This window comes from Anser brachyrhynchus (genome assembly GCF_964034855.1).
Source record: "Anser brachyrhynchus genome assembly, chromosome: 7".
NCBI lineage: Eukaryota > Metazoa > Chordata > Aves > Anseriformes > Anatidae > Anser > Anser brachyrhynchus.
The window spans coordinates 6,451,869-6,479,479 of record NC_137701.1 but is presented as its reverse complement, the minus strand read 5'-3'; the positions used below and the strand labels follow the sequence as shown (position 1 = coordinate 6,479,479).

At 34.3% G+C, this 27,611-nt stretch overlaps 1 protein-coding gene and 1 long non-coding RNA gene across 4 annotated transcripts in view; one reads left to right on the top strand and one right to left on the bottom strand.

The window, feature by feature from the left end:
- Nucleotides 1-27,611, bottom strand: part of TFPI (tissue factor pathway inhibitor) — a 244,579-nt gene that overhangs the window by 76,550 nt on the left and 140,418 nt on the right. For both annotated transcript variants that reach the window (XM_080598864.1, XM_080598860.1), the window contains exon 2: nt 16,194-16,279. The gene's annotated coding sequence lies outside the window, so the exon portion shown is untranslated. The remainder of the gene's footprint in view (nt 1-16,193; nt 16,280-27,611) is intronic.
- Nucleotides 7-4,523, top strand: LOC308197810. 2 transcript variants are annotated; one of them, XR_013953295.1, is made up of 3 exons: nt 7-1,012; nt 1,962-2,082; nt 2,677-4,523. It is a non-coding gene; the product is annotated as an uncharacterized lncRNA (long non-coding RNA). The 2 variants fall into 2 exon arrangements; XR_013953296.1 differs by having other exon boundaries at nt 36-60; nt 340-1,012; nt 1,962-4,523.

The window sequence follows — 27,611 nt, the reverse complement described above, 5'->3', positions numbered from 1 at the left end:
GGGGGAGGGCAGGCCCTAAATTGGTAGGTGTGAAAAGCAGAAGAAAGGATGAAGATTTCAGTAAGAAACGTTCAAGCAGCTTCATTGACTACTACTGCTAGTTCTAACCATAGGTTCTAAGTAAAATATATTAGAGCTGACTCAAAGGACCTCATTGTTTGAAACAGTTTAGAAAAAGAAATGTATCATCAAGGAAACAATCTGAACAGAATTTCTGGTCCAAGTAGGAACAAGAGTTTTGGATTATACTTACAAAAGCTATAGTTCTTAAATTTGAGAAAGTAAGCCTTAAGATCCTGACCTTTTTTTTTATTTTTTTTTTATTTCATATCCTTACAGCACAAGAAAAAAATATGGGGCTGAGACAGAAAGAAAATTTTATAAAAAACAGAGCAAAAAGAAGAAGAAAAGAGAATGGCACTCTGGGCACAGGGACCTGCCTGTAACCAAGCCCAGGTCACATAAGAGCATGGCTGGCCCTGCTGTTGGCCAGCCTGCCTTGGAGCTGGGTGACCCACTCTGTAATGAGGGCTGGGGTCTTGGCCTGTTTGTGGCCCTTTGTTTTGTTGCTCCTTTCCTTACCTGAGGAGAATCACAACCCTTTAAGAAGGGTGAGCATCACTTTGTCCTCAATGGAGAACTGTTGCCTGCCCTATAAGAAGGGCAGGACCCTTTACGCTGCCACTTCCTGCCTGCTTGCATGTGGATAGGGTAAGCACCCCACTAAGAAGTGAGGTGTCTTGCAGTATGCCACTTGCAAAAGAGCCTTTTCTGCCCTTTGGAAGCAGGGCTGCCCTGTAATTTGGAAAACAGCCTGTGCCCAGGAGTTTCTGGCATGATGCTGCTGAGCCAGCGTAGAGCAAGCCCCCTGTAAATAGGGCTGAAGCCTCTCCTGCCCGATTCAATGTGCCCAGAGTGCCAGCCTCAGTGATGCCCCAGATTCTGAAGCCTTCCATCAAGGTGGCCAGGCAGATTCTCCCAGCAGAGGCAGTGTCATCATCATTGGTGGCTGGTGAGTTCAGCAAAGGGATGCCTGGGGTGTTTTGGGGTGGCTGGGAGGAGGTGTTCCCTGCAGTGGATTCTCTGGGGAAGTCGTGAAATGTAAATGCAGCTACACACCCAAGTGCCAGAGCTGTCAGCTGGCATTTGGAGTTGGTGGAGTGTCGGGGTGGTAGCTGTCAGAGGGGAAAGGGGTACTTTGAAGGATGGAGCTGTGTGGACAGCCTTGTAAGACAGGGAGAGGGTTGTCCCCTCTTTCTGCCTTGTTTTTGGCTGCTTTAGTGAGTGGGGAAGAAGACAGACTCTGTGAGGATGGAAGTTCCTTCTGTTGTTACTTCTTGCACCATCGTGCCCCACACCTAAAAAACATGCTGAGTCCTAGACCTCTGCTCCCAGCCTTGCCCCTGCTCAGAAGACAATGTACTGTCCTGGGGACCCTGCAGCTGTCCCTGCAGATGCACTCCATAAGCAGTAAGACAAATATCTTGATGGCAACGATCATACTATTCAGAAAAATAAAATAAAATAAAAAATAAAAAAATTCAAGCAAGTGTTGTGGCAGTAACACAGAAGTAAAATGGATTCTTAATTTATTTTATGTACTTACTACTCTCTTTCAACTCTAGCAATAACCAGTAATCCTCCCCTCATGGATTCCATACAAATTTTCCTCCCAGAGAATACATTCATAACTAGTATTTGTTTACAATCTTATTACAGAAATGTGAATGAAGTATATTATGGCAGTCTTCATGAAGCCTGAATTTCACATAAAGCTACAGCTCTCAGTCATGTTACTTCCGTAAATCAGACTCCAAAGAGCATGACAAAGTTTATCAGTTCTTGTTAGTCCCAGTATTAAATACTATACAGTCTATAGACCCCCTCGAAATCCATATTATTCTTGTCCATGCAAATTACACATCTGAGCCCTAACATCATTATTCATTTATTTTCTTTAGATAATCTTATTCATTGTGTGCTCACTCCCTTTTCCTGGAGGTATTTGTAAGACCTCAAAGAATCGCTGACTTTGACAGAGACAGGAGTGCCACTACAGCAACTCAATTAGCTATGGCTAAAGTAAGTATTTTCACACTAACCTACTGTTTACTGAAAATGACGTTACCAATCTGTTTCTACAGATAATGTACACCTCTTGTTCAGTTTGAGGGCAATTTTCCTGTGTTTTTACACACTTAGTAGAGTACAAAGAAATGCAGAGAAGACTAGTAATCACCTCTGCAGAAGCAAGGGAGTTGCTAACACTTTATTTTCTCCAATTGTGGGTTTGGTTCCCATATTCTTAAAATGTTCACTTCTGCTTCTTAAGAACTGGTGGGTATAGATCTGGAGATCTATATGGTGAATCTCTAAATGACATTAGAAACAACAAAGTTTTGTACGTTAGCCTCTGGCATTTTTAGCTGGAACATAACAGGTTTTCCATTTCCATTAGAAACAAGACATATCACGGTGATAAATGGATAAAAAAAAATAGTAAACCCAAGCACTACCACACTTTATTCCAAAGCTCAAAAGCTGTAGAGTTTCATGGTAACAAAATGTGTCTTCATGTTAATATCTGTAGAAAAACTACTGGGGAAATAGAAATATAAGAATGCTCTGGGACTTACACTAATGATACAAATGATATCTTTCAATATTCCTTTTCAGCGTGCTTGAATATTACTGCTTTTACTCCAAGAATTTACTCTGTTAAAGAGAATGCTTGTGCCATCCTTACATTTTGCTGTGGGAAGCTCGAATTAATGTTATTATCAAATTACTTGATATGTGCTATAAGGAATAATACCATCTAATTTTGTGATAAATACAACCTGCAAGATGGAAGAGATAGAACTCTCTATTTTCATATTGTGTTTTGAAACAGCAATGAAAATGATATTCTAAAAATGGTAGATTAGCAATTTTAAGGAATAAAAGTCCTCTGTCTTTGAAAAAAATGTTATTTTCACAGTACTCTTCATTCTTGCACAATTCATTTGGCAAGAGCTACTGGGAGCCATTCAGTCATTATTAGTCTATATTATATTTAGAGTACCTATATGAAGGATAAAATTGCAATTACTACAGAATTATCCACTAAGTCATCTCTCCTGAAATTATTTTTTTCATAGCATGGGCACTGGAGATAAACAATTGCTTCATTAATGTAATTCTGATCTTTTTTTTTTTTTCCTTCAATTATCGATTTTCTTAAATTGATTAAGTAATGCTCAGATTGAATGAGGTCACTTTCTAAGGGTTAGTCCCATCAGCTGACTCATCCTTATTTTTTCATATTGAAATCTTGAAATCCCCCAACAGAAGACATTGACTGTGGTTGCACAATCTTTGATACATAGGATTTTATTTATTTATTTTTACCTATTTAGGTGGTGGCCTGTAGAAGGTCAAGCAAGTGAATATCAGAATTATTCTAAATTAAATAGTATTACACACCCCATTTTAACACATAGGATGTATACACAGTAAAGAACTGCCTCAGACTTTCCTCTGCAAGAAATCAATGCCTCGTTAAGAGGAGTAAAATAAAGTTTTACGTATTCTATTACATCTTGTTTCTTAAGATACCTATCAAGTCAAGGTGAGTGTAAGGTGAGTGCAAGTAAAAGTGAAGTCCACAATAAAAGTGATCTATGCATTGTCCAACATAGCCTACAGCAATTTAGTCATCTCTTTCTGTTCTGTTGGCTGCTAATTTAAGATATTTCTGTATTCCATATAAGACCTTTGAAATAATCTGGATCTAAGAGCAGCTGATGACGATGCAGCTTCAGAGCATTTGCATAACTTTGGTTGTGTGTCAATATAGTAATGAAAAAAGTATCTTTTATAGGGTTTTAATTAAAAATTGAATAATAGTCCATTAGAGTACACAGTTTGAACAACTTTTCATGTACCATACTGTTGGTATAACTTCAAATGCCTAACTAATGTTCTGACATAGGCAGAAAAATGTACTATAATGAGTACAAATTAGTATGGTTTTGGATGGATATCGTGGAAAAAATGCTTGTGTGAAAAATTCATTATTGAAAATGATTATCAGTTAGTGATTGGTATTCTAAGTGAAGCAAATCATTTGAAACTAGGACAGATGACATGTTCAACTTCACATAAAATTGCTTATCTTGTATAAAACCAGGTTCTGCCTAGACTGCATTACATGTTTTATCTATTTTATCCATGAATTTCTGATTTTATAGTATCTAAAGATACTACAGATATTGCTGAACTTCGTCCTTTTGTCAAGGGATTTCTATTAGAATTTAGAAGACAAACATACTGTTTTTAATAGTATTGCATGCTAAGAAGTATATTTTGTGCTAAACTGTGCACCACTTTAAATAGAACCTAAAGTAAACCCGTACTTATGATGTATGCAAAAATAAATAAATAAAGAGGCAGTCATCTCATTTTCCATGAGAAATTAGAAGACAAAAATAATCTTTTTAAGACTCATCAACTCATTCATGGTCAATGGAAAGACCCTTTTTGTCTAATGGGAATCTTCTATTATTTCATTTAAAACAAAAGCAAAGAGAAATCTTTTTTTTTCTTTTTTTTTTTCCCTTTTTTTTTTTTCCTTTCCTTCTTTCTCTTTCAAGGTGAGAGTTAATCCAATGATAATCCAGTGGGTAAATTACTATTGTAGTACTCAGGATGACTTCACAGAGATATTACCTGAGATTATAATTACGTTGTATGTGATAAGACATACACTTTTTGCATCTAGGCTTCCTTTGGGGAAAATGAAAGCAATATAACTTCCCTATTTTGCTAGTGTATTGTTATGGTAATTAAATTCAGTGTTATACTAAATACCTCACTAACTACATTTGTGGTGTGATAATAAGAACATATTAATAACCGATATACCCACATGGAATTTACAGAGAATATGATAAATTTGGATACCACGGCTATCCCAAGAGAAACATTTCCTAATCTTTCATGAAATCATATTGTAAATTCTCAGGGGCACCTCCTACTACTAGCCCAATACGTAGCATAAAGATATTTTGCCCAATTATTTATAAACTTGAGAATTTCAATTAATTGCATACTGGTTGAAATGGTTTTAATAAACTCAAAATACTTTATTGCTTATTGAACTTCATCCAACCTATATACATATAGAAGGAAGCACAGTGAAATAGAACAAAAAGTGGCTGGAGTAAAAAAGACCAAATGATAAATACCATTACATGAGATTCAGGCTATATACCTGCCCTATACAAGAAAGAAAATATATTTATGAATGAATTTTCTGTCTGTTTATTACATCATGAGTCTGTGTTCTATATCTGAACTAAAACTTAGGGGTGGTGGGATGGAGGGATAGGCATATTTATAGATTAAGGTTGGTGAAAATAAGCTACAGAAACAGAATAATTCATAAGAATGCCCCAGTTCCATTAATGCTAGCATTTGATTTTTCTGTAGTTTCTTCCACGCCTAAAGTTCATATTAAGTTTTTCTCACTCTTAACCTCCTTACTGGTCAAATATTTTCATAGGCTTATTGATAGCATTAGTAACCACTGATACTAGCACAGGAATTGAGTATCAAAAGATTTTGTAGTGTTTTCCACTAACATAACCACCTTTCCCCTATCTTGGCAAGGACTAATTAAAAAACAAAATCAAAACAGTGACTAAAAAACAGACAAAACAGTGACTAAAACCAGAAGGGCAGTTTATACCTATTTTGCCTTCATCACAGTACTAACAAAACTTTTATTTTTCTATAAATGTTTTGTTAGTACTGTGATGAAGGCAAAATACGAGAAAAGGTATTTTACCAAATACCAGAAAATACCAGAAAAGAGAGATCCAGTCTCTTGGAGACTGATCCATTCAAATAAATAAAGAAAAAAATGAGGGGTGGGGGAGAAGAAAGATCAATAATTTGTGATTTTGCTACCACTCTGCTTCCCTCTTGGGGCATGTGTAGGAATGTCAAGTCCTGCTATAGCAAAGCACAGCAAGTTCTTTAACTTCCAAGGACTCTTCTCCAATTACAGTTCAAGTCTTTTGATAATAGGACAAATAGTAACCAAATTAAGTGCAAGAAAAAGAAAAGCAGAATAAAATGAGGTCTTATACAGTGGATCTCCAGTACAAAAGTAATATTTTAATTATAAATAACTATTTTTTTCTTTATCTAAATTTGCTATCCATAATGAAAAGAAGAAATGAAAAAAACCTTAAGAATATTATTGGTATGAGATAGATAACAAAAATACGTATACACTTCTTGTGAACTGATTCACAATTCAAGTGATCCCTGTCTTCACACTTAGCAGAAAAGTCATCAATAAATTGATAAATTTATTTTAGATCAATGTGGAAAAAAAAATCCAATTTACCAATTCTTTTTCCATGCAGAGTCTATTTCAACAAGCAGAAATGGTACTATTGGATAAAGAAAAAATCCCACAACCATTCTTCTCAAGTATCCATAACTTCCTAGAATTAGATTAAAGCAGAGTTCTTCTAAATTAGCTAATACTACTCTTCAGTAAATATCTCGAGGAAAATAATTTTAGCATCTTGTTAAAAGAATTTTTGAAAGCTATAAGCATGCGCAAACAACTCTCATTTCACTAATTCTTTAGCCTAATTGTGTTGAAACTGTCTGGAAAATCATTCATTTATAGATAATCACTTGCCATGTAACTGCATATATCCCACAAAAAAAGTATGCCACAGACACTTAAATGTCAGGTTTTCAGGAAACACTGTGGCAACAGACATTAAAAGCCTTAGATCTGTGCTTCATCCATGGCTGCTGTCCCTCCCCATCACAAAAGATTTCATGTTATCCAATACCGTGTAAAAACATTAGTCAAGTATGAGTGTGATCAAAACATCTTCAATGGTTTTGAAACTGGATGCATGGAATGATTATATGAAGGCAAATACAATTGATCTTTATGAAACTATTTCAGATTATGGGAGAAAAAAAGCAGTTAGTACTGAAAAATAACCACTTGGAAGTCACAAAGAAAACAAAAATATTATTCTTTTTTTTTCTTGCTTTAATCTTTTATGTCTCAATAAAACTGTTCTCCTTTTGACCAATCATGACATGAGACCATTAAATGTCTTTGATGAGCAATAACACATACCATACCAAATCAAAACAGTATTACAGAAAGGTGCTGTCTCTACTGCATTACAGAGGAATTTGCCTTGGTTTATTTCAGTATTTTCCCTAGATACTGGTTCATTATTCTCTTCATAACTGAAGACCTGATAAAATGTTAATACTGCTAATCCTGATAGCAAGTAATAGTAGGTATGCATGCAGAAAATATCACAAAAAGAAAATATCCAGAATACCAGATAATGTATTGAATACCACTAATTTATTGAATGACTGTGGCCAAATTGCTTTCACTTTTATTGCTGTGTTTATCCATCTTTTTTCCGCTTCCTCATTTCTGTATATTTAAGGCTGCAAGGCTTAAGTTTTCTCTTAAACTGGTCTAGTCTTGTGTTCTCAAAACTATAAAGCCTCCAACTCATGTTCAAGTACTAGAATAATTTGACTTAAAAGAAAAAAAAAATAAATAATGAATTATAATTGCCCCTCTCACTTGTCTCAGTCACCTGTTTTTTGCTCCTGACTTATCTCTTATTGGGCCATATTATTTGTGTAGCTGTGCTGTGAACTGATCTTGGTTAAAAAATAAAGAAAAAAATTGGAATTCTAGAGAAACACTTTAAAAGCCAAATCAATTCAGCAATCCAGTATACAACACCATTTTCCAGTCCAATAATTATTTTGCTTAAATAAATACTGTGGCTGTATTTCAATGTAGTAGCCCTCACCCCATCTTGAAGTTCTGTATAACCTTATCATGAAGTGCTAAATTGTTGCTTTCATCATGAGCCCCTAAGGTCTTTTATAGTCTGAGCCAATGAAAATAAACCTCATGCTCACTAGCAAATGTAGAATATTAAATTTAAATCACTTTGCTTGGACAACATAGGTCAAAGCATTCTCTTTTTAATTGCCCTACTTCTTAAAAGCTACTTATCTAGATAAATCTACTGTATACTTTTGTAACACACGTTTGGCCTCATAAAATAATCATCACATAACTTAACTTTTGCATAATGATACTGATTAATACCAATTTGGGTCATTGTGACTATACACAAGCTGTATAAAATTCTTTTAACCAATTTACCTGAAGAATAAGTTCAGAATCTGAAGACCAGTTGGTTCAATTTTTATAGATGAACACCAGAAAAAGTATCCATCTCAAGGTGCTACATTACTATTTTCTGTACATGAGACATACATTTCTAAAGGACAGAATGATTTCTATATCCATAACAGCATGATTCATTGCTAAAGTTCTTGACAGCTTGTGCTAGTACATTTCATTGCAAAAAAACCCCACCATGTCATTTTTAACTTCTGTTGATTTGACTTGCACTATAATAGAGATCAAAAGGTTAATTGCTGTAATAATTGCAACTTTGACCAACAGAAAGAAAAATCTGGCATTTACTTTTTTTTAATTATTTTATTATTATTATTATTTAACTATACACCAAAGTACGTCACTTTGCTGTTCTGGAAAGACTGGGTCTTTTATTGCAAAGAAGCAAGTGATCAGTTAGGATTTCTTGTAACTTTCAAATGGTAATTATATTTCAGTATTTAATATACAACAGCAATTATTTTCTGTTCTGTAAAGCTGTTTGTCTTTCTTCTGTGGAGCATTGGATCACAACATGAAAGAGGGAATAATTTTAAAATTAGAAGTATGTACTTGTGCTGTATGATTGAAAAAAAAAATAGTCAAAAGAAGTGTTTTATTCCAAAGAGGGCTGTACATAACTGAGAAAGGTCTAATAGGACAATATTAGAAGCAGTGGTGTGAAACAGAGCACAGGAAACGTTTAGAATGAACATTAAGAATATTTTACTAACACAAAGATCTCCTAAATATTAAATAGTCTCCCTGAGAAATGGCTACAGCTCATTTGGATGTTTTGCTGAGAAACTAGGCAAAATACTAATTAGCATATTGTAACAAACATGTCTATATTTAACTTACTGATGAAAAAGGTGTTCTGTTTTTCAATGTGATGCAAAAAAAAAGAAAGGGGGGCAGGGAGGAGGGGAGGGCAGAAATAGGCTCTTCTGGCACAGGGTCAGAGCTTCAAGGATAGATGAAGTAACTTGGTCTGCATGCCCAGAAGTACATAAACTCTTCCTCTGGGCATGCATGCTTCAAAATACTCCTGTGCTTGAAGACAAGCAAAAGAGGTGCAGATCTCAAAATAATTAACCTCAGCATAATTTTCATAATTTTGTTTTGAGGAATCATTTCAGATGAATGACTCCAAGAATCATTACAGTAAATTTTTCATAATATTATCTGTACTGCAAAATTTTATCTTTAGGTATAAAAGTACACACAGTCATTAACATTATCCATTCATTATACTACTCTCAATGTTCCATTTTTCCTCACAAAATTACATTAAAATAATTTTTTTTAAATCTTAAATTACAGAACTACTTAAATGAAACTTGAAATTCAATTCTTTTATGAACAAAATCTTTCTAAACCCAGGTTTCCACTCTTATAGTACATGGATTTTACTAAAAATAAAAACAGAAAACAATAACAAAAAAAGGTTAGATTCAAATGTTCCATGCAACAAAGTGAGTGTTCTTTCATTGTGTGTTGTTTCTAACTAAACCATAAGAAGTGTATAAAAAGTACAAGCCAACACAACGTTATTATACTTAAGCAAAGATGGCCCTCTTACATGAATAATCATTTCTCTGGTAGTGATTTTCATTGATCCTGAGGGACAGTTTTCTTCTAATTGCATCTAATGAGCTGGCTAAAAAATCAGTTCTCTCATTTCCACACAAATTAGCTCCTGTATATCTAGAATGCTGAAGGGATGAAGGAGAGCCTAAACCAACTCCATTTTCCACATCAACAGAGCTATCAGAAAACAGCATTTTCATTTAGGAAAGATTTTCTTAAATCAGACTTCTACTGTAAAATCTTAAAAAGCAACTTTAATGGATAACTTATCTGGGGCATTTTCTCAAATTTGTATACAATGGAGAAAAAAGAGAAACGAAAGGTGAATGCATGGAGTGCCTCTTAATTTTAGATGTATTTGTATGCTGCTGGATTACCTCTCTCAGCCCCTTCAAAGCAAGGGACATATTTTTATCATTGCCTCAGTGGAGGCTTACTAGCCCTATCCTCAGATGATGTAGACTGGTTTTACCCTAGTAAAGCTGCTCTGAAGCAGAACAGCTGAAGATATAATCCTGGTACAAAATCCAGGTGAGAAAGCACTATGATGTTCAATCACATTATGATATAGAATTAAACGTCTTGCCTAAAATCACACAGAAAATGTGTGGTAGCTAATGTCTGAGTCCAAGTAATTTAAACTTTACATCAGAATTACTGGTGTCATTACTATGATGCCACTACTTTTTTCTTTACTTTGCATAAAGATCAAAACAAATCATAGTCATTAAAAGACAAGCCAAAAGCTCGAGCTGATCTCTCTTCACTTTCCAGGAGAGTGAAATTACACCATAATGAGAACATGCAAAGACATATAAACTCAGACACAAAAGTATACTGAAATAGGAGAGAAATCATGCAGGAAATTGTGGAAAATTGTCTCAGGGACAAGTATCTCCAGATCACTTCTTGTAAAAGATTAAAACTGTAATGTCCCTGAAAATTTTGCTTATTATTTTTCAAGTTACAATAAATTTAATTACAGGCTTTGACTGAAGGCTCAGTTTAACTCAAAGTCAGTATTGAAGTTTAAGTTTTTCATGTTGAAGATTATTTCTACATCTGTATTCTATCCTTTCATTTTTCAGGTAAGAGTAGAGACTAAGGGAAACTTGAAGCTGTTTTGTGATTTGAACATATTTTGTGATTTGTTAAAGCCTATTCTACAGTTTGTCCACTTCTGTAGCATCAAGAGGTCAAATAAGTTCATAAGAACTGAATCTCAGAGGTCACTTCTTTAACAAACTGGTTCAGGTACTCAAATTACTTTGCATTCTTCATACAGAGTTTATCTATATTATCTATAATGGTTTCATCTCATCATTCCAATTACTTGAAAAGTTGGCATGGCTTGAAAATGTTAAACTCTTCCAGACTGAAAAAAAATTGTCATCTCACTCAATGCAAATTGTTTTTAGCCTTAAAAAACACAATACATCTTCTTAAGATGGAAACTGAGCAGAGTTTCATGTCGTTTACTTAGTTAATTGTAAACCAACAGATTATAATCTTCAATTAAAAGCCAGTGTTTAGGGTTAGGTTCATGACACTCTTACTAAGGAAGTATTCTATAAACAAACAAACAAACAAATAAATAAATAATCCAACAACTGGTTGCCTTCTTCATGCATTGAGGATGCGTGTAGGGTACAGGAAGGGTTTCACTCCGAATAGTTACAGAAATATATCCCCTAAAATAATGCTATGTAGTTTGGGTGAAAAGTGGTGCAAGCCTTTTATGCAAGGCTGCTGGTCTAGACTTAATTTTATTGTAGGGTTCTGAATTTTGATCAGTATTTTAATAAGACAGATGGAAACTTATTTCACTTTTTAATCTTGGTGAATGCTGAAATGAAAAATAATGGCAGTTACTTGAAGGTAAAATAATAAACTATTTCATTGTTCATTGTTTCTCCAAATTCTCATGCTTGTCTTTTAAAATAATTTCATGACAGTTCACGATTGTGGCAATGATCAACAGCTTTTGAGCTTTTTTTTTTTTTTCTGTCTCTTCTCCAAAAGAAAACTTTTTTGTACTGTAGGTTTCTTTTTTTCTTTCTTCCTTTCTTCCTTTCTTTCTTCTTACTTTAGAATTGGCTTTGATGTGAATGCACCTGTCAAAGACATGAATCATGTGGGATGATAACTGTCTTATTTTAATCAGGTGACATTAAATGTTAGGTGAATCTTGGAAAGGATTTGTTGTCATCCTATTGATTGTTTTTGTTTCTTTGAGTGTGAAATGAAAAGTCTGTCTCCATATAATACGCCTCTGTTCCTTTGCATTCTAACTTCTCTTATTATAAGATGTTCTAGTTACTAAATTTTTAATGAAGAGCTGCAGATAACAAACCAATTCATGGCAGCCTGCAATTTAGCATCATTTGGTACAGCTTTACATTTAGTCCAGTATCCTTTCCCTCTGCTGCTTTTCTTAATTAATTTATTATGGTTTTCCAAAAGCCTATCTTTACCATAGCACCATTAAAAATGTTTCACTTCACGCTCATTAAATTGGGCATTATTAAACATTATAATGTTAAGTATATTTGGTCTGGAAAAAGCAAAGTTTGCATAAGTAATCATCTCTCTCATAATGGTATCTTCTGGTAAAGTATATCAGAGAATAATATACATTAAATTAAAATATTTTTCCCAATTGGCATAAACAAAGCTATGTTTTGTCTCAAGGAAGCAATTTTTGCCATATCACCCAAAACATTCTCTTTTACTTCCTATCAGATGAAAACAAAACTCTGCATCACTTCACTGTTCATCTGAAACAAGTATAAAAACAATTAAAAAGTGCAATTCCTGCAAGAGTGAGATTTATACATCAAAATGACATTTGGCTCTCAACTTTAGCATACTTTTTTTCTACTGCTCTAGGACTGTATCTGCAAATACTTAAAGATTGTGAGGTTTATATTCAGCTTTCAGATCATGCACTCTCACTGTAAAATAACCTCTGTATTCACAGGATTTCCTAGAACCCTTTTTAAATTGGGCTGTGTCTATCTTACACGGGCTTTCTGTACATAAAGGCATGAAATCTCCTATAATGGAAATAAAAGTACAGTATTGTCCTCTATTTGATCATTTTAGCTCCTTATTTTTGTTAGGGCCTGTGGAAAAGAAACAACTGATCTTGACTTTTGACTTAAAACACTCCTCACAGCAGCAATTACAGGCTATCATTTGGGTGCTCACTAAATATTTCATCAGCATCTTTAAATTTATTTAGGTTTCCAAACACATCATTGGTATTTACAGTACTATCTGGACAACACTATTTAGAAAGTCTGTCAGGTTTCTAGTTCTGATACAAATATTTCAATATAATTTACCATTTCAAAAACCCTTAGTGACATCTATTCATGTTAATGAGGACCCTGGTTCTGCAGTGATCTGTTTTAAAATTTCCTGTGTTCATGTCTTGGCTGAATGCATAACTTTTACCATGCTTAATTGTATTTTGTTTTCACTTACCTTTAGCTTAAGCATTATTCTATTATTCATAAAAATTGGGTGAAAGGAAAGTAACTAATACAAAGATTGATGAAAAATAAATCATACTATGAATGGACAAAACCAAAGGATTATTTTAAAGGTTTGCTATCCCCACTAACAGTTTATGGAAAACCAAAGATTTTGAGTGAGTGTAATTCAAGCTTTGGAGAAAATGAGGGCATCTATGCATACATATTTGTCAGCTAATAAATCAACTGGAAAAAAAAAAAAAAGATTTTTAATTGATTGTATGTACAAAACTCTGTACTAGTGAAATAAGATTAGAGGTCTTATGTTTGAAAAAGATTTATCATTAAAATATTCTTCACCAGCATAAATAGTCATAGAATTACAATCAAACTCTCTCTTTGACTTCTTGGATTTTAGAAAAAAGTAGTGACGTGAAGCTATGTTTCAATTAGAGGAAACTTCCAGGTTAAGTACGTATAACAGAGAAAATGAGTACGAATTTATTCCAGAAGATAAGTCCGATCATGCTGGTGAAGACTGGAGTCCCTGTTGACTTGTGTAGTGACTTGGGCAAGTGAGATCACTACCCTGCCTCAGGCATGGGCGATGACTCAATTGTAATGTGTTACACAAACTTGTCATTTCACATTATTCATTTATAATGAAAAGCAGAAAAATGAAAACCAAAACTTGGCCTAATACAGTAAATGCATTTATTGGAATAGTATTCATTTGTAATATTATATCCATCTATGTATAATCTATGATATTTCTGGCATAAGAGGCATCAAAATATATTTCCTTCCTTCAACAAACTTTGGATCAGACTTGTTCTCAGCCAGAGATGTTGTCTTTGTAGCTAGTACCCTTTGATACATGTTTCTCTTCCATGAATATTTAAACTGTTAAGGTTGTGCCCTGTGTAGCACACCTAAGACATTTTTCATAGTGTTCATTTATAATGATTGGCAATATCAGAACTACTTCAGCAGTGTAACTGCACAGCAGATTTGTGTGGACTCATGTAGTACCTTTCTGAATAAGAGTCATATTATAAATTTGGGTACTACGTGGGCAGATGTCTTTCAGAAGCACTGATGTCTCTTACTTCAATATTTTTCAAATGCGTGCCTTAGCTTCAGGGGCAGTTAAAGAAGACCTCCTATGTGAGCTGCAAACTCTGCAATTCAAGCAAATTCCCAGTCATTGCCCCCAGCTTTCTGTTCCAATAATTCAGTAAGACTGAATGCAGACACACAGATTCACACTGAAAGCTGTAAATAATTATCTTGGAAAGGGTTAACCTGAGAACTCTCACAAAACTCAACAGCTGGCAGAAGATTCAAGAGAAAAGAAGGACCTTGCTTTCCTATTATTGTAACTGGAATATAAAAATCACAGAATATCTTCCCTTCCTTTGAAAAACTTACCAAATTAATGAAACTATGATTACTTCCACGTATTCTACAGTTTTTTTCTTTACAGGTAATCTATCTTTTCCTTTAAAATGGATTCTTGTAAAATTAAGTATGCCTCTCTCCTATGCAGAATGTGCTTATTAAAAATCAAGCTGTCTAAAATACCTACCTCAACATTTCCAAACATCCTACCTTTGCAAAGGTGCATTTATCAGAGCTAAATGCTCCGTTGACCCTTGTGCAGAAGATAGAAAGGAAATGAAATATCGGTGACTTGCAAACTGGAGTTGATCAACTTCATATATATAATTGTACTTTGAAAACAAAAATATGAAGAAAGTACCTTTGGATTGAGTTTTTGGAGTATAAAGGGACTTAAAATGGAATTTTCTTTAGAAGTTAATTTTGTATGGTACAAAGAAGAACAAACATAATATATTGAGTCCTATTAGCTCAATACTCATCTCCCAAAGAACCATGAACCTCCCCAGGTAATGATCCTGTCTTGTTAATGAGCATCAATCTTCATTTGTTTAGGGTCTACCACTAGTTTATTTCATTTCATGCCTCTTGTTTTTTGAATCTCAAAGCAAAGTAAGAGTTGATTCCTATGCGCTTTCTTATCTTTCTTTATTGCTAAAAGAGAAGAAAGTGCATCTGCTAACCAGACTAATCCATCTTGGTAGTAGGAATTAATTTAATATAAAATTAATTTTAAATCTGTGGGTGCTGTTCCACAGTATAGTCATCTCCCTACTGCATGACCTTGTCCATGAAATACACAGAGAAAAGCTTACAGAAATTCACCAATGAGAAAAAGTTACAGTAATTCATTGCTAAGGTTACCTCATGTCATAGCTCATTCCTGTAAGACAAGTTTTGCTGTCTGTGATAATGAGAAAAGAAGCCTGCGGTTACAGGGAATACCATTTCCTTCAGCAGCTCACAAGAGTAGAGCTGTATTGAGGACAGGTAAAGCTCCTTCAACAGTTTCAGGTAATCTCAAGAGTTCTTGGTGGGGGAGAAGATGGATTTTCTCACTTTCACTGGAGAAGAAGGGAAGGTTTCTCATCTTTTTAGTCTTTTTGTCAGAGATTAATGTGTGGAAGTAAGGAAAACAGATGAGCAAAGCCTGAGTCACACTAAGAGGGAGATTTGCAAGGGAGCTGCAAGTAATCTCTAATTCCTAGTCTCCTTTGTCAGTTTTTACACAGATCCAGTATGAAACGATAGCTTCAGAAAGCATTAGGAGGGTTCACTCCCATGTACAGTTTTGCCATTTACATGTATGACAATATGTATGGCAATACATATGTCACATATATGACACTTTATTTAAGTGCTTAAAGTTTTAGCTTATTCTAGACAGATAAACAACTCCACTAAATTCAGTGATAGCACTGTACACACCGTTGTATATTTGATGAATAGGAAGGCTTTACTGGAAAGAGAGAACTGACCTGGTTTCAAATGCTATTGTAATCGTTTATCATCATCATAAATCATATTTCACAGACAGGAGAGGTGTCAAGCAGGTCTCTTGTACCTAGGGACAGAAAAGAAATCAAAGGTCTATAATATGCAGAAATATTTTCAATGATCTTGAAATTGAATACTTGAGCTATTTTTTACTTTTATCTTTCAAAGTAGGCGAATATCTTTTTTTTTTTTTGCCACTGGGTATCCAAAAGGACATATGGTATGCTCAGATGCCAATGCAATCAGATAGTGCTCCAAAAGAGAGATGCTAGCTGTGTGAGAAACACTCCGTAGCCAATAACTTAGGCTCAGGCGAGGATCTCAGTGAAGTAATAATTTATTCGCGATTGCAATGGAGGGCGTCCCACAAGCAGGAGCGCACCTACTGGTTCCAAAACACAGTTTATATACTTTTTGATGACAGGACCCTTCCCTGTTTCCCCACTGAGTGGGTAATCCACGTTCACAATCTATCTGATGCTTCACAGACAATGCATGGCCTTCAGTTGCCGGCCTGTTAAATTTCAAATTTCTTTTGACTTTTTTACTGTTTGAAGTGGTAATGTTTCTTCGCTTATCTGACTTAACACCGTGATTTTCACCTAATTGTTCTAAGGAGTCTGGTTGTCTGCATTTTACAAGGTCGCCTGCTAAGTTTTCTTGTCACTGCAAGCATATCTCAATACCCCATTCCTTACCTTTAAACAATGTAACTCTGCAAAAACAACATTTTTATTCCCACAGCTGTCTTTTTCTGTTATATGGTATGAGAATTGGAAACAAACTTATTTTCTAATTCTTTTTAAAAACAACTCATTTTCTGATATGGTGTCAGAAGTATGATTTAAGATATCAACATCTTTATTCAGAACATAACCAAGTTCGTTTTATTAGCGATATATTCATATAAGTGTAAGGATTCAGCTTGGGAATTACACTATGTGTTACTTAATATCCATTTTATGCATTTAGATAGTATGGTAAAAGATTAGTGAAACAGGATTGAGAAAAGGTTAATTTACTACATGCACAACTTGGATTGCTAGCAATAAAAATGACTGATGACAACCAACTCATGAAGAAGCAAAGCTACAGTCAGCATAGCCCTTGTGAATTAACTTTGTTTCTTCTAAGAGGAGAATAGCTTTTGTTTCCAACTTCAGGCAGTTAGACTCTGAAAGCATAATGATAAGTCTTTCATGTACTGCCTTTATTTTTCTCCACATTTTTGTTGTGTCAACTCAGACAGCTGTTTGCAACACAAAACTAAACAAACAAAACAACTAAACTGAAAAGAAATTTGAATGCTTCCAAAGCATCTGACTTTGAATAACATTAGTGAATCAATACCCTGAATCATGACTGCATTATGTGTACTAAAAGCAGGGGAAATACAAACACAGCACATAAATTCCTCTGATTAACAAAAAATAAAAAAATAAAAAAAAATCAGAGGCTAAACCGATAAACTGATAGCCCCTCCCCCCCTTTTTTTTTTGAAGTAGCTTTTCTATTACTGTAACTTGATTTATGTTTTCCCTTCTAATTCCTACAATGTAACTTACAGTATTAAAAAGATACTGCAGCACAAAGCCTCAGAGTAGTAAGTGATCTCAGCAGGTACAGCTACACGTTGAATTACAGGTATGTCAGAGCATAGTTGGTACAGACTCTATGTATGTGCCAATTAAATAACTGCCTCATTTTAGGGGCTCAGAGAAGAGCTTGCCATAGTCTATACCATTTCAGAGAAAATTGGATTCTTCTCTGGCACAAGAGCTGCAAAATTTTTAAAAATTTAAATTGCTTCTGCTATAAAGAGATATTACACCAGGTGAACTACAGACAGGACATATTAAAATAAAACAAAACAAAACCACCACCACCACAAAAACACCTTCAACAACACATAAGATTCTACTATGGGAATAAACTCCTGAAAAATGCACAGGAAGAACAGGGAACAAGACTATTGGTGAATATAACAAAAATACAATATGAATACATTAAATTCACCCACGTATCAATACAGCAACTGCTTTCCCAATAGATTTATATTATTTCTGGAAAAGTATCAGCCTATAATACTCATAAATGTATTTGCTGCTACACAGGCAGATATAGCATTCATTCCACTTTATCTGAAAATGATATTAGAGTTAAAACAAAAAAATGAAACATATCTTCAGTCAAGAGTCAGAGAACAGTACTCACACACTGTTCAGACAAGAAAACAAATCTGAAAGGAAAAAGAAAAATCCATCAATTCACAAGGGAATAATTCTGTTTACTAAAGTGGGAGTTGGACTAGAAAAATATAACAAAAATACTCCAATGTGCTCTCTTTATTCTTTCCTGTGATTGTGAAAACAGCCTTTTCAGGAGGTTACAAAAGGTTGTGTTCACACTGTCTGTCTGAAGATCAAGGTTTGGTGTGTGAGCCAGCTCCCACTTTCAAGTTGGACTTTTCCCATGAAGCTAGTAAGAATTTGTGTCCAAGTCTAGCCTAAGCACACAGAACAATACACAGCCTTCTGAGATTAAGATTTGCACATCAACTCAAACCTAAACAAAATGACAAAATACAAATCATTTGCATTTTTTACCTACATAATATAGACAAACACCTATGCACAGAAAACATACTATTTGTAGCATATAATACAATTTACAATAAAAAAATGCATTATCTCAAACTTTGTTCATTTCCAAACACCTAAACTGGGAAAAAAAAAAAAAAAAAAAAAAAAAAAAAAAAAAGTTGTATACAGGAGGCACAGATTGTTTTAAAATTATTTCAGTATAAGGAAAACATATACCGGTTCAAATGCCAGAATCTCTGCTGTCATGACCCTCTTAGCTCTAGAACTCCAGCCCTGTGGGGACTATACTGATTTTTTTGCTCCCATAATTTTTACAATTATTTTCAGTGTTCACTCTTAAAGTTAATTGGGAAAATGATCCATTTTATCTTGGTCATAACTCTGCAAAACCACTTAACTTTAACCATTTATATACAAAGATTAAACCCACTGTTTTTTATAGTAAAATTACATGATTCAGCCCTGCTTTGTGTGCAAGTGAATTTCTCCCTGAAGTCTCTCACTCTGGCAGCAAATGATAGACAGGATTATGCCCACATTGCTTTTGGAAATGATTCTGCAATCTTTCTGCATGAAATAAATGAGAACTCAAATTTTTATGTTTATATTGGTCTATCTTTACTCACTTTTCCCACAAAATAAGACATGCAGGCAAGTTGGATGACATAGTGCTGCATTTAGGCTTTCAAAGTCCTTCACATTTTTTTCTTCCATTTTAAAGAGCAGATTTTTCTCCCAGATATGTTTTAGTAGCTTTCCTAGAAGTCATAAAAGTCACACATTTGTAATGGAGATAAAAAATGTTTGCTATACAGCATAAGCATATGGAAGAATTTGTGTGTGTTTTGGAAAGTTTAATTGCCTGTGTACGACTATAGTTTGTGACACTGGTGCAAAATACTTCTTGAAAATTCTGTGGTTAACTGTACCAAATATTGTAAAGTCAGTCTGAACTAATTCACAAAAAATACACTCATTAGCTTAAAAAATATCCTCCTTTCCACTTGGAATATCAGGTTTCTATTCCGAGCAGTTTTGCAGAAAAATCACAGCCTTTCCACATAGCATTTTAACAGAAAGATTAAAAGCATGAACTGAGCAAAGACAGCGTTATTCACCAAACTTCAAGTTGGAAAATGAGACTATTTGAAAATAAAGCCCACAAAATTGAACCTTTTGACCTTAGATGGGCTCAAATCTAAGCTCTTTTTTTTTGCAACTTCGACAGCTAAGAAAAATCCTTAAGTTTTTTTACAATAATACCTTACAATAATAAATGCCTCTGCCCCAATCTTCTTTTCTAAGAAACTGCTGGCATGTCCCTCTGTTGTACTAGTTCCTTATCTCCTAAGTGCAATTTTCTGATATATATCTGCGGTTGGTCAAACAGTTCAGAAAGATGAAAATGAGAGAAGAACTTAATTTAATGTTCTTCTCATCACACTGAATCAGAAATGCCTCATAATGGAATAATTGCTATCATTTGATAGCAATAGCTATCATTTACTACCTATCCCCTAGCTCTGAGTTTCTAATGGCTGTTAAAAATCAGCAAGAACCTGAAACTGGCACGTGTTATTTGGTGTCAGGTTTAATGTATGTGCAGTCACATTCCAAACAAATAGCTATACTCAAGAAAAAAGCTAATAATTCTTAAGAATAAAAGTGTCTGAATCTGTACTTACAGTCCACTTCAGGCCACAGAAAAGAGATACCTTGGAAAGATTCTCTGTACTGTCCATCACTTTCAGTTAGACCAACCTTTTGACAAAATTGTAGATCTTGTTCTGTGCTGGGAACTCTGCAATACAGAGGGCAAGATTCTTTTTATGGCTCTATTGCTGTGCAGTAAACAAAACTAATGGTCCAAACGTTTTGATTAGTCTAACTACAATATGGCCACATTCTGACACAGCAATCAGATAAATCAGCAAGCAAGAAGAAGCTAGGTCAGGTGCAAACCCAGTGCAAAAGAAACAGGGCAGGTTTGTTCAACAGAGTTTGAATCTCAGGCATACCTTTGACTATGCTTTTTGTCAAATGTTGCATAACAGCTAAGAGATTTTGTGGGGGATATCTTCCCACAATGAATATGAAACCTCTAGTACATTCCTAGACAAACTAGAACAAAGAAATGAAACAAACCAACAAACAAACAAAGCCAACCTTCTGAAAACCAACCAATTGTCAACTTTTCTTAAACAAAAAACACAACTACTTGTTCCCTGTAAGGTAACCAGGAACCAGTGTCTGTGCTACTTTTGTGCATGTATTTTCTCAGTTTGTGTTGTTCATCAGGGAATACCTTGGAGAACTGACAAATACCTAGCGGGAGATCACTAAAGAATTATTACAGAATATCCTCCCTATGTGATACTTTTCAAGTTGCACTAAATCTCAGGGTTGATTGCAAAACCTGAAAGATATTAAGGTTTTTTTAGCAGCTTCAGGTAGATTGAAAGCTTTTAGGGCTGATAAGAGCTTTAGGAAGAAAACGAGCACAGCTCTATAATTTTTTTTTTAATCAAAGCAGGTCAGAGCTTTGCAGCTTTTCATTTCCACTCCATGGCTCAAAATATGATTTCTTACACATACAGCACAAAGAATACCTTTGAAACAAAAAGTTCCTGAGTAAGGTCTAATGCTTTCAGTACTAGGTAGCTCATAGACTGATTTTCAGTGGTACTCAACACACGAAGTTTTCAGTGTAATTGATATGAAAGCAGGACCAGTGAGGCAGATCAATAAATCTCATCAGTGAAAAGATAAGAAAACTTTAAACTAGTTCTCCTTGAGAAAAAAATAAAAATAAAAATTAAAAAAGAAAAAAAAAAAGGCAAAGAAGCATCAGTTTTATACCGGCAGAATTCTGGCATTTAGGTAGCAAGGAGGAATGGAATGAGGAAAATACAAAACAACTTTTTTCCAATTTTTATGATATATCTAGAATTGTCCAGTCATTATTGCCATCTCAACTTGATGATCTATAAGTTAATATATATTTTGCTATATAATATTTGAAGGGTCCATTTTGCCCCCCTGCTCTTTAGGCACTGAAAATATTAATCATATGTAAATGACTAAGGGAAAACATATCTTACCAGCATGATTTTTTATAGAGATACTGTGAACACCTCGGTTATTTGTCCCTCTGTACCTAAATATTACAAAACAAAAGATAAACTACTGTTTCTCACTTGATTCCTCTCCGTTAAAAAGAAATCAGTGAAGTGTAAATTTGGTTTTGTTTCATGATGAAATTAAAAACAAACGTCCAGTTTTTAATTGCTTGGTCCTCCGCCATGTGTATGGTTTCTTCATCCTTTGCACACACTTCCTGCAGTCATGGTCTGCGAACACTGCTAATCAACACAATTACCATCTCCTATTGCATTTTCATCAGAAGATTGGTATAGTGGGATTGTATAATCTTGATTATGTATTGATTTTTTTTCAATGTTAACATCCTCCTCTGAAATGGAGTCATGAACCTGACTTCAAATTTAAATAACAGTATTGTCATTAATGAAAAAGTAACACATCATAGTAATTTAAAGGGAGCACAAATGAATGTTTGAATATTTATCTACCTTTATGAACCAAGAGGTGATGATACAGCACTCATGTTGTCAGAGATTTTCTATTTAATTTAAGGATTTTTATAGTTAATCTTCACCATGTTAGAAAACAACAGCAAGACACAAAATAAACAGCTACAGTTGCAATTTTTGTAGCCACATCAGCTTGATTCTCCCTAACATGTGTATGATCACATCCCTATCTTGAAATCACATATATCCCTCAGTCACATCACCATTAGAAAGACTGTGCTAATCATTTCTCCCCACTTCCAGCAGTCCTTTTCAGCAGTTTTAGAAAATATCTAAACACGGAGAGGAGTGAAATATTGTGCAACTGTGGAGGGGGAAGAATTGAGAGAAAGACAGTGCTCAGGAGGACATGGATTGCTTCACAACAAATTTTTGTTTGAAAAACAGCAGGTGCCGAAGGGTAATAAAAGTAGAAAAGTAGAAAAGCTGAAATGAATACAAGTGTTGTGAATATAGTGAAAGTGTACGGCAGTGCTATTCTGAAATAAGTCAAACTTAATAGGCATTGCTCTGCTGCTAGTTTACACTATTCATTGGAATTAAATATTTAATTCTGCCATATCTCAGTTACAGGCCTTTATGAATCCACCTTTTAGTAATTTGACAGTTTTAAAGCAATACCACAATATCATTAATCTTCTATGGACAGGTGGTGTCCCCACCACAATCTGAGCTTTGCATGGTGCAGTGGAGATGTATGTTCACGAGTTTTACAGTTTCAAGATTCAGGTTGTCTTTGAAATACATTATCACTGTTTACAATTAGAGATAAAATATGACATCTTTCAAAAAGCAAATTATAAAGATGGATGCACTTTAAGGTCAACTGAAAGTGTTTCACTGCAGCGGCACATGCTTAAGCTTCTTAGCAACAGCTTAAAGCAAATATTATGGTTAAATGAATAGCTCTGGAATGAGATGCACTGCAGAACCTAAGGGAAGTATTCATATGGTGGGAGACATAGCACTGTCCATGTGTTTGATACCATACACGTCAAAGTAGGACACCAAATATGTCAAAGAACTTGGATAGCATGAAGCTCTGTAAGCAGAGAATTGCATAGATAAAACTGCTAAGCAAACATTTTATTTCGTTCTAAGTAGATAATCCTTAATTTCTGAGAAAAAGTGAATGAATAATAGTCTCCATAAAACAGAAAGGTGTAATGTATAACTGAAGGAAAACCAGCAAAATATTTGTAAGCTATGAGGGAAAAAACAACAGTAATATGTTCACAAACAGGGCATTCCTGTTTTCCTCTTTCTAAAGAAAATTAAAGCTCTCTACACAGAAAAGTGTGAGACTTAGTCAAAAAATGAAGGAAAAAAAATGGAAAAGTATTTGCTAGAGTAACTTTCACTTCAGTAAATTCGGCTATGTTCATTTTTAAAGGACCATGACTGACTTGCTCTCTGCTCAGTATTACAAGTATGTTAATTATTCCCTGTGTAATTGGAAAGGCCTTTTTTGAGGGAAAAAAAAAAAAAAGTTAAAATCACTTTTGCGTGGTTTATACTATAGTTGCTCTAAAAAATCCCTAGCAAACTATTTCTGTTCTCGGTACTTTTACTCTCAATTGGCATGGAGATCCAAAGAAATATACATATTACACCAATTAATATCTACAGACAATTCCATAAAAATACATCTGTCAGAACTGTGATTCTCTCAATGGAAGGAAAGGATATGAGTTAGGAATGAGAAAAAAAATAAATTAATAATTAATCAATTACAGTAGTAAATTGTAAAACTAAGTTATATTTTACAGTTACAAGCTAGAAGAACAAGTTGTAAATGTACCTGTATTAATTCCCTATTTCTTTTTTAGTCTAAAATAGTTTAAAAGACATAGGAATAATTGCCTCAAGGAGAATGTGTGCATGAAAGAATGCTTTACTTAGATCATGAAATATCTTCTAAGAAATTGCATGCTGATGATAGTAGATGTAAGAGTCATAGTCTCATATGGAAAATGTAGGTCAACCTTCTAGCATGGGTCTCATACTTTTTAAATTTCTTTTCCATTCTGTATACAAACAATAAGGTCTTGAACGATCAGTCTTAAATAATCCTATTTTCCCCTTTCCCTCAAAGCATTCAAATGTTTGTTTCCAGGAGTCTTGTTGTTTTTAAGTCAAAACAACAGATTAATAGTTTCCTACCTCAGTTCTGATTCTTAAAATAAGTACATTTGTTACATTTGTTACCTCCATATCATATAAAACCATGTCCCGTTTGACAGAGTTTTTTTGGTTGGTGGTGTTTTTTTTTTTTTTTTGATGAAGTGCAACTTCATTGTCATTTCTGTATTCTGGAATGGAAATTGTCTATCTCCCCTTCATCTTTATTATGACTGAATTAATTTCCGTTTTCTTTGGATATGGTTATTTCCATTTCCACCAGTTATCTTGTTTCCATCCTCATGCTTCACCTTATCACTCTTACTGAAAACTTAGCTAATGTATTCCTTTAGTTCAGGGGTAATATCTTGATCAGCTCTAACCTCATCTTCATTGTCAAAGCATAAAGATCCCATTTTATTTTATGACTAAAGGACCATTTGTATCAGTTTTAATTTCCCTCCTAAAGTATAATTGTGTTTTTCGTTTGACAATTATTATTAGTTAAATCTGATGGTCCCTCACCTTCAAAATACAGCCTTCTGGGACATATAAATTCCACTGTTCTCTGTAGGCTGTGTATTTTTTTCTAATATCCTTTCTTCCATTTAGGATTGCAACATTTCCCTTGAAGGGTTCCTTCCCACACCCTCCTTGCCTATAACACAAGATGTGTTGTTACCAATGTTATGCTCCCACTACAAATACTTGCTAGGTGTCACTCATAGCAGTTGCCAGTCACTCGCTTTAAATTTCTTGACTGAGTAATTGAATAAGTTTAAAGCAGAAAAATTAGAAAGATGTAAAATGCACTCCCTGAAACAAAGCAAAGCAAAGCAAAGCAACACAAAACAAAACAAAGTAAAATAAAATAACAATATCACTCTATCATCCATCACAAAAATTATCATCATTCACGATGAAATTTTGCAAAGCTTTTTGGACCCATAGATATTTTTGAATGAATACAGAGGAATAAACCAACCAATACTCAGTTAACAATGGTGAGCTACATTTGACTGTTTGTCACTTGTCTTTCCTTTAGACATGAGACATCAGGAAAAAAAAAACAACACGCACACACACACACAAAACCAAAAAAAAAAAACCTGCTAAGTAAGAAATTGTTCATATAATAATTATACAATATTTACAGAATTTCACTTTGGGACTTTATGTTTTCTTCCAAAAGAAAGCATTTTTACAGTTCTTGTGCTACATCTGTGTTTAATCTGACTTTTATTAAAAAAAAAAAAACAAAACCTACATGGGCAAGAAATTATGAAGAGATGCTAGGGACTGAAGGGCCCCTCTTTTTCCCTGCTTCAGGATAAAGACAGTATATTACACCAATCTAAGAAGAAGGAAACTTTTCTTTAATTTTCAGAAGCATTGCTGTCTTTTATTAAATAGAAAAATTCCCTTTACAAAACATGAAACCTTCCATGGGAACTGTGTAGCTAAGATGTCCTTTAAAGAACACAAAGAGCATCTCCTCACACTTGAAAGATAATGGAGATGTTGATATAACAGGTCTATTCCATGTAAAATAAAGAAAGTCTACTTCATATTGTGACGTATAATGGAATAGTCCCACTGACAGATCAGGAGCCATAACCATTCTGCAAAGCTCTATCTTCATAGTGACATCTTTGTCATTTCATATTGAACCAACGCGTCTCACATCTCTATGAGAAGCCAATAACTATTTGCAATATCATGCACCTGATACCGTGGCCAAATGTTTATCTGGCTGAAATCCTCTATTTTGCAAAGAACGTGCAGCTAATTCAATTTAACAGGTAGCTTTTCTTAAAATTGAACCAGCCTTAGCTTCTGCATAGAAGTTAATTTTTCATTCTGAACTGATGTCCTTTTTAACAGCTTTGTTGCTGAATACTCTAGATACCACTTGGATTCCCAAGACAAAATCAGTTAGAATATTTTCTAACTGAAACACAAACATAAAACAAACACAAACACAAAATATTTTACTCTGAGAAGTAACAAGTTTAAATTTTACTATTTTCTTCTTTTTGTCCTAGATCTCATTTCATAGACTATCTTCAGTTTTTATTCCAGATTTGTCAGAGTAAAAACAAACAAACAAACAAAAAAACTTCTAAAAATACACTAGTGTGGCTGTCAGTCAAAAAAAAGATTCTTGTCATTGCTATTGTTTCTGATCTTTTGCTTCTGAGTTCTAAATGCAATTCTGTCAGCATTACAATGAAAGAAAACATTGCCCATGTATTTTTAAAATAAACATCTGTGGAGGTTACCTAAAAAAGCTTTTGCAAGCAAATGTCATATGACATACAGGAGGATTCCATGAATTTCTTTAGGTCCATCATGTTCTACAATGAGCTGCTAGGAGCAGTCAGTTCTGCTGGTCTCAAACCAAAATGTCTCCTCTCCCTCCTCTCCCCTGCCACCCACTGTCACTGCACTAATATGGAAGACCAGTTTAGAGAATGTGCCTTTCCAAAATATTCTCTTTAAGGTATGTTATTAAGGTTTTGTCCCCTATTTAGATTTTTGCCATAGTAAAACTTTATAACTTCAGATGGAAGCAGGGATGCATTTACCAAGAGATTAATACTGTGGGAAATTGGATGTAAACTACCAATAGAAGATGTGTCTATGATGGCATTCATTTCTTACACTTTGCAATCTTCTGTTACTAAATGAACATCTGAAAATGAAACTAATTAGAAACAGTTGAACTTATTATATTGTCTTTCAAGAGAGAAAATATGAACAAAAAGAACTGGGAGGATTATACAGAATACCTTTTTAAAAATTGTTGCACATTTCATCTGTGAAAGATCAGAATCTCTCTAAGTTTTTGATAGGTCCCTAGAGCAGCAAAGGCTGATTCTGGAAATTCAGAGAAGAGCAAGAAGCAGAGATATTTTTCCTAGGGACTCAGAAGGGATTTGAAGGTTTACTGTAATCCAGGAAGCAATTAAAAAGTTGTTAAATAGAGAAAAAATCTGAAGGAAAAGACATGCCCTGAAAAGCCACATTAAGCATCAGGGAGAACTCATTTCAAATCTTTTAT